Raw genomic sequence first — 17,263 nt, 5'->3', positions numbered from 1 at the left:
TTTGGACTTGCCAGCTCCTGTAATCATATGAGAAAATTCCTTAAGATCTCTCTACACACACACACAAACACACACACACATCCTATTTGTTCTGTTTCTCTGGAGAACCCTGACTAATACAACTGTTTAGCCACTACATATGTATTTATATATGTATTTGTGTGTGTGTGTATACAGTATATATATAGAGTATACAATGTATCTATAGATAGTATACTATATACACAGTATATATGTAAATATATCGTATACATAGTATATATACACACAGCATATGTAATAACACTGGATATATATAGACAGACTATTATACACAGTATATCTATACATAGATATATACACACAAAGTGTATATATACTGTATGTATATAGCATACTGTCTACATATACTATACTATGTGTATACTATGTATGCTGCATATATTTATATACTATATATTTATATGTGCTATATATATTTATATAGTATACTATATATAGATAGTATGCTATATAAATATATAGTATACTATATATACTAAGTATACTATATGTACTATGTATGCTGTATCTGTATATGTGTGTATATATCTATATATAGATATACTATGTATAATGGTGTGTAATATACAGTGTATATTATATATAATATGTATATGTATATATACATATGTATACTGTAATATATATACATATACCTATAGATAATATATTACAGTATTATATATACACTGCATATACATCTACATGTATATTATATATACCATGTATACATATATGTACGCATATATGTATATTATATATGTGCACACTCTTTCTCTATATATAGGCTTTTCTATATAATGGAGTGATCATTTCCTTGTTCTTTATTGACATTTGTTGGCCATATTTCACTTCTACAAATTGTTATAAAGGTTAAAGAGCAGATCAAGCAGACAAAAACGAGCTTTGGAGGCTCAGTGAAGATTTTGAATGTGCTGGATTGCAGAGTCTTAAAGAATGTAGAGACTGTGATACATATACATCATGGAATACTATGCAGCCATAAAAAAGAATGAGATTGGCCAGGTGCGGTGGCTCACGCCTGTAATCCCAGCACTCTGAGAGGCTGAGGCAGGTGGATCACCTGAGGTCAGGAGTTTGTGACCAGCCTGACCAACATGGTGAAACCCCGTCTCTGCTAAAAAATACAAAAAATTAGCCAGGCGTGGTGGTGGGTGCCTATAATCCCAGCTACTCACGAGACTGAGGCAGAAGAATGGCTTGAACCCGGGAGGCAGAGGTTGCAGTGAGCTGAGATGGTACCAGTGCACTCCAACCTGGGCAACAGAGTGAGACTCCATCTCAAAACAAACAAACAAACAAACAAAAAAAAATAAAAACAAAACAAAAAAATTCATGTCCTTTGCAGCAACATATATAGAACTGGAGACCATTCTTCTAAGCAAACTAACACAGGAACATTAGTACTGCATGTTCTCACTTATAAGTGGGAGCTACACAACAAGAACATATGGACACAAAGAGGGGAACAACAGACACCAATGGTGGAGGGTAGGAGAAGGGAGAGCATGAAAATAACTACCTATTGGTTACTATACTTATTACCTGGGCGACAAAATAATTTGTATACCAAATCCCTGAGACACACAGTTTACCTATGTAACAAACCTGCATATATACTTCTGAACCTAAAATAAAAGTGAAAAAATAATAGAAATGGAAGGTTGGTTATGAGCAAAAGGATGGGATGAAATGAAGATGACTGGACTTGGCTATTAAGTAGCAACAGATCACCTTTTGTGAACCAGGTTCCGTAGACTGGTGGTAGTGGAACTCCGTTCGTACGGGTAGACCCAAGATCCCACAATGGTTTCTTGAAGATTATATTTTCAAAAAGTACATTCTGCAGGAATAAGCTCTAGGTCTAACACCCTGTAGAGTTATTGAAAAGACATTTACTTTCAAAGGATGTCATGAATCATCAAATGACCAGAACAATAAGTTAATCCGGTAGGGTAGGAGTCTATTTGTGAGTTTAAGAGTGGAGAAGATATTTTAATATTGTACTTCTTTGTTCAGGTATCTCCTCAGATTATGTGGGAAAGTTCTTAATAAGGAAGTTAAATAGAGAGGGATAATAACTTTTCTTAATATACAATGCACATTTGATGCCATCAAGATTGGCAAATTTCCCAGATCAAAAGCTGTTATTAGCTCACTGTTTCTTTAGCCAATATATTTTTATTCAAATTATCTACTGTGCACTGACATGCAAGAGAAACATCCATTTCTAATAAAATATGGCCTGATATTATCTAATGTGTTAAATCTAAGGGTCATCTCAAGAATACAAAGTTTAATATAACTCCTTAACGACTGTACTAAATAAATATCATTATTTTGCAGTAATATCATGACCATATTATTTTTAATTGCTGTAATAAATGACTTCTGTTCAGATAGCTTCAGAAAGATCCTCCCAGAGTTTATTCATTGGTGCAAATGCTGATGTGCAAACAGCAAGAGGCTGAATGCATGCATAATCAATAATGCATCTAGAAGCTCTCAACAGAATTTAGTCAGAGTATCTATTAGACCTTGTCTCTCAATATCTCATCTCTCTGGCTAATTATTCATACATTTCGGGGAATCTTGACTGCATTAAGCCTCCTTCCTTTGGACAATGAGGGGAAAGAAATTACCCCCAGAAGGATGAAAAATACTTTTCTGCAGTGGCTCCATACATATAAGAACCTGTGACTCCATGGTAATGCATAATCAGCACATATTTCAGAGTCCTTCATTTATTCAACATTCATTCAAAAACACTTATTAAGTACTTTCTAGATGCCAGACACTATTGGGAATAGAGCAGACAAGTTCCCTGCTACCTGTATAGCATTTAGCAGAAGACAGAAAAATAAACAAGTAAATCCATATATAAAGATACTTTACAGCTAGTCTAGATAGGCCTAAAAATAAAAATAAAAAATGGAGTATTATAATGCAGGGAGTGGGGTTGACGGTGCTAATTACATTAGACAGCTAGGGAAGACCTCTTAAATGAAGTGACTTTGAGCTGAAGATTTGGGAAAAGAGATATCTGAGGCTTAGGCAACCACAATGTAAAGACCCTCAAGTGGGGTTTAGTATGCTGAAGAAAGAGAAAGCAAGCCTGCCTGGCCAGAATGTAGAGATCACAGGTTAAGAGTGGTATGCAGGAAGACTGTGTAAGGTCTTGTGAACAGTGATTGAGAGTTGGATTTCATTCTCACTGAATTTGGAAGTCACTGCTGTGTTTTGAGTCAGGGAATGACATGATTTGCTTTTTCTTCCTCCTGCAATTGTTCCCTTTGCTTTTTCTCAGGTGCTTTCTCACTCAACTTCTCCACAGGTTTTCTGAGTCAATGTTTCAGATAATATGTTCTCTGGATAGTTCCTGTCTGTTCAAGTAGCCTCATTCTATGAAGTGATAGTAGTTGTATTGCTACTCTTTTTTAATAATTGCATAATCATCCCCACATTTTTGGTTTAATATCACATGAAATGTGATACCATGAAATCATATGAAATGAAATTGATTTGGTTCCGTTGTATCGGAGTTTGCATACTGACAGCCTATGGGTCACAGGCCATAGACATACTGTATTTGGTCCATTCAGAATTTTACAAATAGAGAAATTTGTCATAAACATTGAGAGTAACATGATGATCTTTTTTTTGTATGTTTCTAAAGGATCATATTTGGAAAATAATGTTAGAGAAAGACCTTACAAGAAGAGACATAAGGCAAAGTGAAAAGGTAAAGAGGCTGGGGAGGCAAGTTTTACAAAGTTAAAGATGAAAGGCTGGAGATCAGCACTCATTGTATATGACATGCATTCTTTGAGACACTGTCTATTTACAGCCATTTACAGCTAAAGGGATCTAAGAGGCAATATATATAATGAACCCACTGAACTCATATTGCATAGGTTCAAATCCTAGTTCTAATGCTTATTAGATATCTGATTAGGGGACCCATTACTTTGTCTTTCTATGCTTCAATTATTTTATTCTCTGCAAAGTTGGGATAATATAGTAAGTACTTTTTTCATAAGGTGGTTATGAGGATTAAGTGATTAATACATACGAAGCACTGGGAACAATGTCAGTCACTTAGTAACATCCATTAAGCTATTACTGTTATTATTCTCATTTTACAGATTATTCAAAAAACATGATTCTCAAACAACTAATTGACATGGCTGAGGTTACCCAACAAGTTAATGAAAGAGTCGGATGCTGAAATTAGGTCTGTTAGAAAGCGCTGCTGGAGATAAGTGTTTTAAGAGTAATTTGAATAATTTGGCTTGGGAACAAAAAATTGACAATTTTATCTTTGTTTAGCTCAAGTTTTATATCAATCATTCTAAAAAATATATCAAGACTTTTTGCCAGTCTTAAAAATTGTTAAGGACCAAAAAGAGACTGTGTTTATGTAGTTTATGTCTATTGATATTAATAATATTAGAAATTAAAGCTAACAAGCTTAAAAATTACTTATGAATACATTAAAAACCTATTAAATGCTTTCATAAATAGCATATTTTTAATGAAAATTATTTTCTAAGACAAAAATATTTAGTGAGAAAAGTGGCATTATTTATATTTCTGCAAATCTCTAATGTCTGTCAGAAAGACAGTTGGGGTCTCATATCTACCACTGCATTCAATCTGTTGCAATATCACTCTGGAAAACTCAAATGAACATGCATCTCCTTACTCATAGGGAAGTAGTTTTGACTTGACTTACCTTCTGATAGTCTCAAAGATCCCCAGAGGTTCCCAGACCATATTTTGAGAATCATCAATCTAGGTAAAATCAGAGATTTGAGATGGGAGAGATACAAACTTTGCCCAAGTCTCCCAATTTACTTTGGAAGTGGAAACCCAGTGGCCAAGAGCAAACCTTTCCAGTGAGAAAACATTTGTTGCCTTTGCACAAGATGACTCCAGTTAAAATAATCATAACAGATGTCTACAGCCACCCCAAAATATTCATTCCTTTGACTAAATATGAAATATTACCCCTCCAAACCCTTTCTCCAGATTCATGTGTCTGAAAGAGCTGAAGTGAAATAGAGATGGTGCACAATTGCTCAGAATTAAATTAATGAGTAAAAGAGTGTACTCTGAATTCACAGGAAAATGAGAAAAATTCCATGTGTTCACCTTCTTGTCCCTCTAAGCTCCTTGGAATTCCTGAGTATTACATTAGTTGTCTTTGTGGTGGGAGTTGGGGAATTCTAATGTCCTCTTCTTGCAGTTGGTGGGCATAGATGAGGCATTTGAAAGATAACATCTACCTGATAATAGACCCAATGACCTGTGAAGATTTCAGTTCTCTTCTTATCCATAAGATCTTTATAGTTCTGAAGACCTGCTGTTAGACAGACTGTATGTAGAGAAAGAAAATTATTTTCTTATCTAAAAAACTTTAGATAAACCATTTTTGTAATGGAGTTCATTCTGATGAGGTCTGAGTATTTGTGGACTCCTCAACAGACTAAATCTTTTATTTCTTCAGGCAAATCTTAAAGTTCCACATTGTCTCTTAATGCCATCTGTAATTTATCCATGTATTCATTCAAAATTTGTTGGCTAGCTATTATGCCAGTTAGATACTGCTGACTAAAGATGAATGTCCAAATTTATATATTTGAAGAGTTCGGAAGAAGGTATAAATTATTTAAATATATGTGAACTATATGTGAAAAACACTGTACTAGAGACATGGATACACTGCTTTGGAAGACACGTAGGGGAAGAGTAATTGTAGTTGAATGATTTGTAAAACGTTTCTCACTGGAGCTGGGTCCTGTAGGAGGCATTGTGATTCAGGGGATTCTTGATGAGAGAAGGACATTCTTGAAAGGAACAGAGTGAGTAGAAGTTTGTAGCTGTGAAGAAGCCTGAGATGTGCAGGGAATGATGAGAAGCTGGAATGTAGGGTGCACATGAATGGAGGCTAGAACAAGATTGGAAAGGAAGGCTGTGGTTAAACTGGGGACAGGCCCTAGGGATTGAAAAGGGGTATTTGTACTTTATTCTCTAGGCCACAGGGAACCATCAGTGGGCTGTTTTCTGTTGCAATGTATGTTTTAGAAAGATCTTTCTGCTTGTAGATAGGCAGGAAGAGGAATGAGTTGGGGGATGGAAGCAGTGCTTCATGTGAGTTAAGATGGTTTACTTTCATTAAGGCAATGACAATGGGAAGAGAAGGGAGGCAGTGGGGTCAGAGTTGAGAGGTATGTAGAAGCTTGCATCAACCAGACCTCATTCTAGATGTGGAGAATGAGAGTTCATCCTTAAGGACAACTTATAGGAGACTGAACTGGTGAATTAAAGTAGTTACTCATTCAGGTGTAGAAAACTGGAGTAATGACAGGAGTTCATAGAAATGCTGATACTGATTTTAAACATTCTGAATTTGACCCATCTATGGTTTATCTAGGTGACACTTAGAAATACGAATCTCAAGAGAGGTTGAGAAGAAGTTATGTGTTTTCTTTCTAGAAACATCTGTAACCAGCTTAGTGTATACTACATATGAACTTGATGCCAAACCCTTTGCTGTTGTTTGTATGGATGTCTTATGTCTTCAGCAAGAAATAAAATTTTCAAACGGTTCCAAATATTCGTCCCTAGTCGTAAGCTTTTAAAAGGCAGGAACACTGGGTTCGACTTCTTTTGTTTTGTTTTGTTCGACTTCTTTTGTTAGACTTCTTTTGTTTTCTCACAGAGCCTAATACAGGGGTAGGCATAAATTGGGAGATAAACACTTAAAGGTATACTTTAAAGTAAGAAGATAGAGTCAGAAAATGAAGGCAATGAAGAATAGTTTAGGCCAGGTGGGGTGGCTCATGCTTGTAATCCCAGCACTTTAGAGGCTGAGGGGCAGATAGAGCCCTTGAGTCTGGGAGTCCTAGACCAGCCTGGGCAACGTGGCAAAATCCTATCTCTAAAACAAACAACAAAAAAAGCAAAAATTAGCCAGGAGTGGTGGTGCATGCTTATAGTTCCAGCTGTTTGGGAGACTGAGGTTGGAGGATCCTTTAAGCCCAGGAGGCGGAGGTTGCATCAGCCGAGATCACACTGCTGCACTCCAGCCTGGGCAACAGAGCAAGACCCTGTCTCAAAAAAAAAAAAAAAAAAAAAGAAAAGAAAAGAAAAAAAGAATAGTTTAGAAAATTGAGCAATTAAAGTAATTCAGAGGACTTAAAAAAGAAAAAAAAAATCCTCATATAGATTCTTAGTAAGAAGTGGGGAGAAAAATGGAATCCAGAGATACAAAGAAAGATGAAGAATATGAGTAATTACGGCTTTAAAAATATTTAATGCTAACAGTAATTGAAAGAAAGATTATTGCCAGAAGGGATTTTTTTTAGAAGGGAATTAAAAAAATATAAAATCCTTGTAATGGTACATACTTTTAGAGAATTTAAACAAAAAAGTCATTGAGAGTTAATAATAAGGTGTTTGAATTTGATAGTTTCAGTAAAAAGTCCTGGATCTCTGAATATAAAGACACTCAATAAACAAAAGGTGCCATTTATGATTGATATAATTAAAAGGGACTTAAACACTTTAAAAATAATATTTTGGGTGTTTTGCATCCCGTAGGGAGAGGGATATCTCAGTATCCTCTCTCTATCCTCCATACTGAGTATTGATTGACTGAAGGGTAAATTCCTACTGTCCAGAGACAGAGATAAACTCAGTGGAATGGACTAGGTTTTTTGCTACAGGAACAATGGTGACTTTGTCAAGCAAATTTTTCACTTTGTTTTATTTTCAGTCTATATGTTGTTTTCTATCTCATTTTCACATATCTGTGATTATTATGTAAAAATCACTTTTCTTACTTTGTAACAGATACTGGTTTGCTTTAGAAAGTGTTAAAAATCTAACTTCTGATCAGCTTTAAAGAACATAGTCTCTGGGTGTTCCATGTCTGATCCATACGATTATTTTAACTTTTTTTCGATACTATTGATATTCAAACAAAAGTAACTTAAGAGAACTTGCCAGATGAATGAGATTGGGTCATATTCCTCTTCAATAATAAAAATCTTGCTGAGGCTGGCACCTGGAGAAAGGCTAGTGAGATTAAAATCAGTGACTCTTTCACCTCCCTTTGCTTTGTCAAGCATAAGAGAAAGAGGGACTATGAAGCCTTGACAAGGAGAGCAGTGCCTTTAATTAAGGGCAAGAAGGGCTCAGGCCTTGATTCCTAATTGTAGATGTTTTTTCAAACATCAGAGGTGCAAACTCAAAATACCTTGCAATTTACTGGTGAGTACAGTCTACTTAAATAAAGGACTATTTAATTCAAAGAAATTTAGAAGGCTTTTTCTTAAGCCAGCTTTGTGTATATTATATTATCGTATCCCTGGAGAATGTAAAATTCTGAATGTGGACCTGCACATTGCTATTTTTTTCCCCCACTTGGATCTTCTTTGGTGTGTATGTGGCTGTGTTTACATGTGTCTCCTATGTGTCCAGCTTATTTTTGGGCGTAGAGGAGAGGTTCCTGATGACTTGCACTCTTTACTTCTCACTACCATCACATACATTACTTTTATAGCTTCCATCCTGCCATTTCAATGAATGGGAAATACGATCACAGGGTAACATGAGTTAATAAGTAATTTTAGGAGGATATTGCTTAAAAATGGTTTCTCAATTATGTTCCATTTGGTTCCTTGTGTTGATAAAATGAGAGCTTCCTTAACAGTAGAATTCACATCGTGAAGTTGAGTTGAAGTTTGAGGATTCTTGCTACCATTTAACATTTAATGGCGTTCAGTTTTCTTGACTCATATTTTTGACATAGTGTTCCATGTTTCACCTGTCACCAATACAGTCCTACTTGGATCTGTAAGCCAAATGAATGCCACCTATTAAATATTGTAGTGTACTCTTCGATTGTTCATTTATTTAGTAGGTTTTTATTAATTTAATGACTATGGTCCTAGTCCCTTTCACATATGGTGCCATAGGTGGAGCAAGGGTTCAAATGTTTCCATAGTATTTATATTTTTTGTTATGTGTGAATGCCACACAAGCAGCTCTGCAGCCAGAATTTCTTGGTGGCCCAAATATAAAGCCTTCTAATTAGAAGTATGTGGTGCTATAATAAAAACATTATCAAACCAGCTGTACTAGGTACAGATTTTCTGTTTTGATTCATGTGTGTGCATCTATTACAAACACAGCACAAATAGAATATAAAATAAGTTAACACTCACAGCCAAACCTGTTAAATTTAGTTCAACAAATTGTATGAAACCCTCCATCTGTTTGCTACATTATTCTCACAATGATAATAGGCAAGGCAGATTTGCTAGCTGGGTTTTGTAGAGAGAATGGCTTGTTCAAAAAATAGGTAATAAGCTCCCCTAAATGAAACCAAACCAAACGGCATTATTTTCTTCTCTGTGGCTTTGAGTGTTTATGTTGTGATATTACATTTACACGGATGTTATTACTGATCTGTTGTGCCAAAGAATAATTTTGAAGCTCATTTATCAACAATTATTTCTCTGGCCAGTATGAATGTTCCAAAAGAGCAAGCAAGTGTGAGGAACAGATCTTTTGATTTCTTTAGTAATAGGTCATGAATAGCTGCTTTTTGCCTTTAGTACCTTTTTCTATGATTTGCTCTTGGCATTGCAAATACATTTATATTTTCAAATATACAGGAGGGCCACAAAGGTCTTTACCATGTAATAATTTGTAAATTAAATAATACTCACATTGTAGGGTTATTGAGGATTGCATGAGATAAAGAAGCATCTAGCACCAATGCTGACTTCTAAGCTGATGAAGCTAACTTGACTTACTTACCTGTCAGCACCTACACCCTATTAGTAATAATTGTAAATTACTGCAGACATCTCTCAGAATTCCTATGACATGTCTTTCTAGAAAGCCAGAATTTTTCTGAATATAGTTTTAGGAACAGCTATCTTAGTTCTCAGATACTAATTCTCTTATTGTCTGAGAACTAAGACAGTTCTCAGATACTCATGATAATTTTTATTTTAATTTTTCAATTTAAATGAACAATTATTTAGCTCCTACCATGTGTGAAGAATTTGTGTACTAGATATATAGGAAGTAAAGATAAATACATCGCAGTCTATACAGGTTCAAACATTAATTTGAAACACTAGTCACACTTTTATTCCATTAAACACTGATTTTCCTTCCAGTTTTTGGATTTTTCTTGGCTACGTGCCTGGAAAAACCTATCAAGAAGACATATACCATTCATGCCACACATATAATATCATTCATTGTTTTAATAATTCTTTTATTTATTATTATTTTTATATATAAACAGCTCTGGAGGCATCCTATAGAGATAGAAGCCATGGCACAGATCAGGTTTCACTGCCACTGTGTTTGTTAGTAAACCAAGTATCCCCAGGTCCTCTGGCTATCAGGGCCTGCAGGCCCCTTTTGTATCTTGATAGTAATAGTAGATCTCCCTACTGCCACATTCCACAGCATAACCACAGGAAGACTTGTCTTCAGGTTCTCATCCCTTTTGTATCTGGAAATCCCCAAGGAACACATTCTGTTTTCCAAATTTAATTCTGGGGGATGGATTTGGGAGTCTTGTGGCAGCTTCTCCAGGCTGCTTCCACACTCCCTTGCAACTTTGTTCCAAATGTGAAAACAAGGCTCTCATCTGACTCTCTGTAGTATACTTATGATTAAACGCAAACATTTTGCAAACTCTGCTGAAGAGCTGCAGGTAATTCAGGAAATTACAACACAGAAAAAAATCTTAAATATGAATTTGCCTATTATAATTCCATAATATCAGATGATGTCTACTGATTTTCCTTCTCTGTTCCAACCCAGTGGCAGTGTTTACCTCCACAATAGGAGTGAGAACATTTGACCAGGTTTCCTTTTATTCAGAGACCTGACACCCCAACTTTCTCTTGGGCTAACTGCAAAGAAAAAAGAATAACAAAACCCTTTCTCTTTACCTTCAGGCTGTGGTCCATGTTGCAGTAAACCTAACCTCCTTTTCAGATGAAACTCTACCTTTATTTAAGAAGGCCTTTTATGTTATTAGATAGAAGAGTTTAGCATCTGGTTTTCTCAGCTCACCCATTCCTGAAAAGCAGGATTTATAAATTCAAATATCTTTGTAATCTGGTAAATATAAATGGGTGATGGGCCGAGCACAGTGGCTCATACCTGTAATCTCAACACTTTGGGAGGCCAAGGTGGGCAGATCATGAGGTCAGGAGATCGAGACCATCCTGGCTGACATGGTGAAACCCGTCTCTACTAAAAATACAAAAAATTAGCCCAGCATGGTGGCAGGTGCCTGTAGTCCTAGCTACTCAGGTGGCTGAGGGGGGAGAATGGCATGAACCTGGGAGGTGGAGCTTGCAGTGAGCCGAGATTGTGCCACTGCACTCCAGCCTGGGTGACAGAGCGAGACTCTGTCTCAAAAAAAAAAAAAAAAAAAAGTATATATATATATCCATATATATATATATGGGTGATGTGGGCTTGTTATAAGAAAAAGTATACTGTCTTCAGTCTTTTTGAAATAAATGGTCGGGCTTCTTGGGTGTATTTTTTAACACAACCTTTGATAGGAAAAAGTTTAGGAAATATTTAGCTTAAGTGTGATGACATTTGTCATCTGACATATATAATAAATAGGGAAAGATGGGAACCGTGGTTAGTAGATAACAGATGCTTCACCTACAGAGAACCTGGGACTCAACTTTAGCTCTTGACACCACATGAGAGCATGAGTGGGGCATTCCCAACTCTTCCTACTATTTGGAGAGACAACAGGAATTCCCATTTCTATGAGGTGACTGGGTTTTGCTTCCAAAATTTAAAAAACACTATGAGGGTTGATATTGTATGTTTCAAATGAAGCATGTTGGTAGGCCACATCTGACCTCTAGGGTGCAGTTTCTCAGCCTCTGTTGAAAAGGATTTGGGCTTCACTTTTGCAAAGCCAAAAGGCCAGAAGGTCAATGGAAAGTTTTTTGGTTTTGATTTTGTTTTGGCCAAATCTATACATAGTGTTTTTATTGTTTTGTGGAATAACAGCATCAACAAGTTATGACATTATAGTAGTATTTTGTCTCTGCTACATAGACAAGATGAAGATTTGGGGAAGAACAGTAGTTCACCTGAAAATGTTTGATTTAGTTACAGGAATTAGTTTGGATAGAAGAAAGGACATGAGAGGTTTGGAATCAGACAGACCTAGGCTTAAACCCATCTCTGACATTCAAATGTAAGTTGGTGTAAAAGACAAACTCTATGACTCACCTTCTGATCTGTAAAATGGGAATAATAAAGCTTACCTTACAAATAAGAGTAAGGCCAGATAATTCATACAACTGGCTGGTCCATAGTAAGCATTAAAAAATACCAGTTTCTTCTTTTCTACCTCCTGTTTACTTGGTTGTTTATTAATTTCCACCACTTGCCTTAGTTCCAAAGCCAGAACTTTTAAGTTTGTTTTGTTTCTCTGTGTAGGTTTTGCAGTGTTTAGAAGTGGGATGGCTATCTCAACAAGTTCCAATAAATTCCTAGTTTTATCAAATGGAAGACTGTCTGGTCTCTTGCCCAGGATTTGTTATGGCACTTCCCCAGTACATTTTGTTGTATTCCTAGTGCTGCATTAATCCATCTAGCTGTGCTCACTTGACGTCTAATGGTTGGTCCTGCTGACATAACCTTAGCAACCTTATTCTCCTTGTTAGTATCACCCACAGCAGCCAAGTAGCTCCTCCACCAATTACGCATTTAATTGTTTAACTAGTTGCATGTATTTCTCTCTTACATTGTCATTCATATTATTTTTAGTGGAATTTGGGGCAGAAAAGCTACTATCATTTTTTCTCTTTGTCATTATTAGTTTGTACAGCCAGTGCAAAGCAATCGGGGGAAAACACAGGTTGTTTATCAGGAATGCTGTGTTCTAGTTGTTCTAGTAGCAGAAGGTCTGCCATTAGCTGTATGCCATTAGGCAATTCTCCTGCCCTTTGGGTGCTTGGTTATCTCTTTTGTAAATCGAAGTTAATAGTGTTTGCCCTGCTAGCTCTCTGGGTTGTCATGAGATAATAGATAACAAGGAATTTCACTCTACAAATGTAATGTGACTGAAAAATAAAGGTCATCATTTTAGAGTTTTAAGGAATGGGACAGGGTGCCTCAAACTCTGCTCTACACTAGAACCACCTGGGGAACTTTAAAAGCACCCCATGCTCAAACACAGTTTATAGTCATTAAATCACACTCTGATGTGGAACCTAGGTGTTGGTTTTTTTTAAAATAGGAAATATGTTTATTATTGATCATCTCAATTCGAAAATATTCTTTCTCAGGGCTGGTCCATCATACTCAGTCTCTTTGCAAATATTAAATACATCAAAATCATGATCAATTTTAACAGTAACACAGAAACTTCTGTACAGTAAGCAACACAGGAATTTCTAACAATGACACAAGAGCTCCAGAACTTGCCAGTAAAACAAAGGCAGCATTTCCAATGACAAGCCGTAGGAGCCCATGGATAAAATTCTAACAGAACACATGCTGGAAACTAGGGTCAGGAAATGGTATCATCCACCCTTGATCTGAGTATGCTCAGTGATGGCACAAAGCATGTCCTGTGAGAGGGACTTGGAGATACGATCGCTTCTATCCAGAAATGTGCCCTTTGGGAATGGGACATATGGTACCTAAGTGCCCCCAAATCAATTGTTTTTCAACTTCCTGTCTACACAATCGTAACCAAGGTTTCAAGGAGAAGGCAGGCGCAGGAAGTATTTAGCTTTGACTTCTTAGCAGATGTAACACGAGCTCTTCATCCTCCGCTGAAGACAGGCCAGTATCCAAAGGCTCGAAAGTGTCCCACTTGGCCTTCTTTCTGTTATGACTTGTTGGTCCCATGTCTTCCACTTCACTGTTTTTCCTCTTCTTCATCCCCTGCTTCTTCTTGGTATCACTAATTTCATTTTCCATATCTTCACTATCTGAATCTTCAGAGCTTCTGTACTTATCTGGATCTGGGAGTGTGCTTGGATCAAATCCATCATCATCATCATTCCAATCCAGAAAGGCTTCCTCTTCACCTTTGGCCTTCGCTTGTCTCTTATTGGCTTCTCTTCTGGCTTCCCTTTCTTTCAGTCTTTCCTCCTGATGCTTTGCCTTAATTTTCTTCCTATATTCTTCTTTGTCAAATTTGTCCTCCTCCTGAAGTCTTCCCTTTGCTTTATCTAAGTTGATACCACCCGTGTCATCATCTTCCTCAGCATCCTTGATGGCAGATTTCTGCATTTGTGGCCACTGCTGAACCAACTCTCCTTCATCAGTACCTGTTATCTTCTTATTCACTTTAAAATTCTCTTCATTACTTTTTTTGCTTCTGCAACTTTGGTCACTGTTTTTCTTGATGCTGGATTTAGAAGGTTCTTTCTTCTGTAATGTTTTCTCCTCTTTAAGGTCAAATCCAAACACATTGTGCCATTTCACCTTCAAGAAATCAGCATTTTCTTCCTCCTCATCTCTGTCTAGGAACTGCATAGGAACTTCCTTGATCTTCTGTGCCTCACTGGTGTTAGGAAGAGATGGAGCTTGAGATCCTTTTGCCTTTGCCAGTTTCTCTTCCATTTCTTCTTCATCGTCTTCCTCTTCTTCCTGTTCTTCATCACTAGTATTGTTAGCCAGTCTGTGCTCTGCGCCTTTGAGTCTTTTTCCACCTTTCAGAAGGATGGACATTTTCTCATTGGAGAAGACTCTAAATTCTTCCACTTCGTCCTCAGTGAGGGAGGGAGCCATTGACTCAATTACTTCATCAGCTTGGCTCATTACCAATTCTTTGATGGGTTGTTTCTGCACTTTCTGAAGAAATCTTATGCATGGTGCCACAGCAAGACCAAGAGACAGGGCATATTCAGGTATAGATAACTTACATCAAATACTTCTTTATCCTTCATCAGGTATACCAATTGTGTATAGGAGACGAAGCACCTTTGAGCTGTTTCTTTTAAATTGTGATCTTGAGCTAAAAAAGATTCCAATTTTTTCTGGACATCTATAAGATTTTCTGGATTGATTTTGATTTCCTCCACAGGTACTTTCTTCTGAAGAAGCTGCTGCACGATAGCTTTTTTCTGAGGCGAGCAAAATTAATAAAGTTTCACCATCCTCTTTGTACCCAGCAGTTCTACCTGCTCTGTGAATATATGTGTTGGCATCCTCAGGACAATCAAACTGAGGAGTCCAATTCACACCCGGGAAATCCGGCCCCCTGGCTGCACTATCAGTAGCAAAGAGTACCGCAGCTGTATTATGGACAAACTCATTATAGACTTCCATTTTTCTCATTTGCTGCTGTCAGCCGTGGAGGGCAAGGATAGAAATACCAGGACGTAGCTGGCAAAACACTCGGTACAGATATTGGACCTCTTTGCAACTGGAAAAAAATACAATGCTCTTCTTCAGATGGCTTCTCAAAAAGGAATACAGCAACTCATTTTTTGCTGCTGCTCACAAACTATGTAGTTCTGTTCCAAAGTGGCAGGGGTGCTACATTTTGCTTTTTTATGAACCCAGACATACTCAGGGTTTTTCAAACTCAAGCGTGCAAGGTCCTTTACAGATTTAGTTTGTGTTGCTGAGAAAAGTAAAGTCTGATGTTTCTTGGGGAGATTTTCAGTATCAGTAAAGCCCATATCCAAGGTTCTATCTACTTCATCAAGAACTAACATTTGGAGATCGGTAGCGTGAAAAGATGCTGTTTCATCCATGTGTTGAAGAAGCCGACCTGGTGTGCACACAAGTATATTTATGTTGTTGATCCTCTCAGCTTCGTATTTCAGATCCTTTGCACCAATGATGAGACCAGCTGAGAAGCCATGATTCTTTCCTACTTTTTGGAGAACCTCAAAGTTCTGATAGGCCAGTTCTCTCATAGGTGATATTATGAGAACCCCCAGCCCATCTGTTGAGGTCCATTGCAGACGATATAAGGCTTCCTGCACTGGAACAAGGAAAGCCAAAGTCTTGCCAGATCCAGTTTTGGCCGCTCCAAGTACATCTTTACCTTGCAAAGCCAATCCAGTGGTCTGCTTCTGTATCTCAGTTACCAAACGGTACTGAGCTTCTTGCAAACCTTTCAGTGTTTTTTCTGGACAAGGAAAAAGCTGAAAATCTTGTAATTTCATTTACATTTATCTTCTCATAGTTCTGCATGAGGCGGCTGATACCCTCGCACCCAACCTGCCATTTGGGTTTCTTCAGTTGCTTCCTCAACTGCTTCTTTTTTTTCTGCCTGTGGCTATATTTTTTCTTCCAGCGATTGAAGCTCTGCAGTGGGTCAGGTTGGGCTCCCGAACCCGGAGAGTCTGCAGTTTTGCCCATTACGGAGGCAGCGACAGCTCGGGTCACCCCCAGACATGAAGCACCTAAGGCCAGGCTCGTAGAACAAGCATGGGGAAAACACACAGAGGCACATGCTTAGGTGTTGGTATTTTTAAATTACTCATGTGGTGCTAGTGCACAGCCAAGTTTGTGAACAGTGCTCCAGCACCTTGCTCTCAGAGTGTGGTCCATGAGGCCGACCATTAACAGGATCACCTGAGAGTTCATTAGGAATGCAGGTTGTCAAGTCCATTCTAAATCTTTGTATTTTAACAAGATCTTCAGGTGATTCATTTGCATCTTAAAATTTTAGAAGCACTGCTTTAGAAGTTACTTCATCTGTTTTATTTTGAAGTTGAAGAAAAATCCAGAGAAGTTACGGAGTTTACTGATGGTCACAGTTCTAGCTAATGAAGCCAGGACTAGAATTCAAAATTCTTGAATTCCAAACCTGTGCTTCTCTCCAACGCTGTGGATGTGGGCCTGTGTTATCCTTCACATAGAAGAAAAAGGTGTGGATAAATTGTCAATAATGTGTAGCTAATGTCTTTTTCAGATGTAGCTAATGGATTTGCTGTAATTCTCATCTCTCTCCAGACCTATCACCTTTGAGAACAATGTTCATGAGATGGAGAAACTTACTGGAAGCTGCACCTAGATAGATTGCTTTGGATATTTCGGGAGACAGTGGAAGAGTTTGCAATTTAATTGTGCTTGTTATTGAGTTTTTTTTGGGTGTGTGTGTGTGTGTGTGTGTGTGTGTGTAGCAGGGTCTCAGTCTCTTGCCCAGGCTGGAGTGCAGTGGCACGATCTC

General features: G+C 37.4%; 1 pseudogene across 1 annotated transcript; it reads right to left on the bottom strand.

The window, feature by feature from the left end:
• Positions 1–13,355: 13,355 nt before the first annotated feature.
• On the bottom strand, positions 13,356–16,539 carry LOC105541645 (annotated as a pseudogene). Its single transcript, XR_001006363.1, has one exon. The product of XR_001006363.1 is annotated as a probable ATP-dependent RNA helicase DDX10 pseudogene (transcript).
• Positions 16,540–17,263: the final 724 nt, after the last annotated feature.

This window comes from Mandrillus leucophaeus, unplaced genomic scaffold, assembly GCF_000951045.1.
Source record: "Mandrillus leucophaeus isolate KB7577 unplaced genomic scaffold, Mleu.le_1.0 Scaffold242, whole genome shotgun sequence".
Lineage (NCBI taxonomy): Eukaryota > Metazoa > Chordata > Mammalia > Primates > Cercopithecidae > Mandrillus > Mandrillus leucophaeus.
The sequence above is the reverse complement of the archived record's forward strand: the minus strand, read 5'-3'. Positions and strand labels throughout refer to the sequence as shown.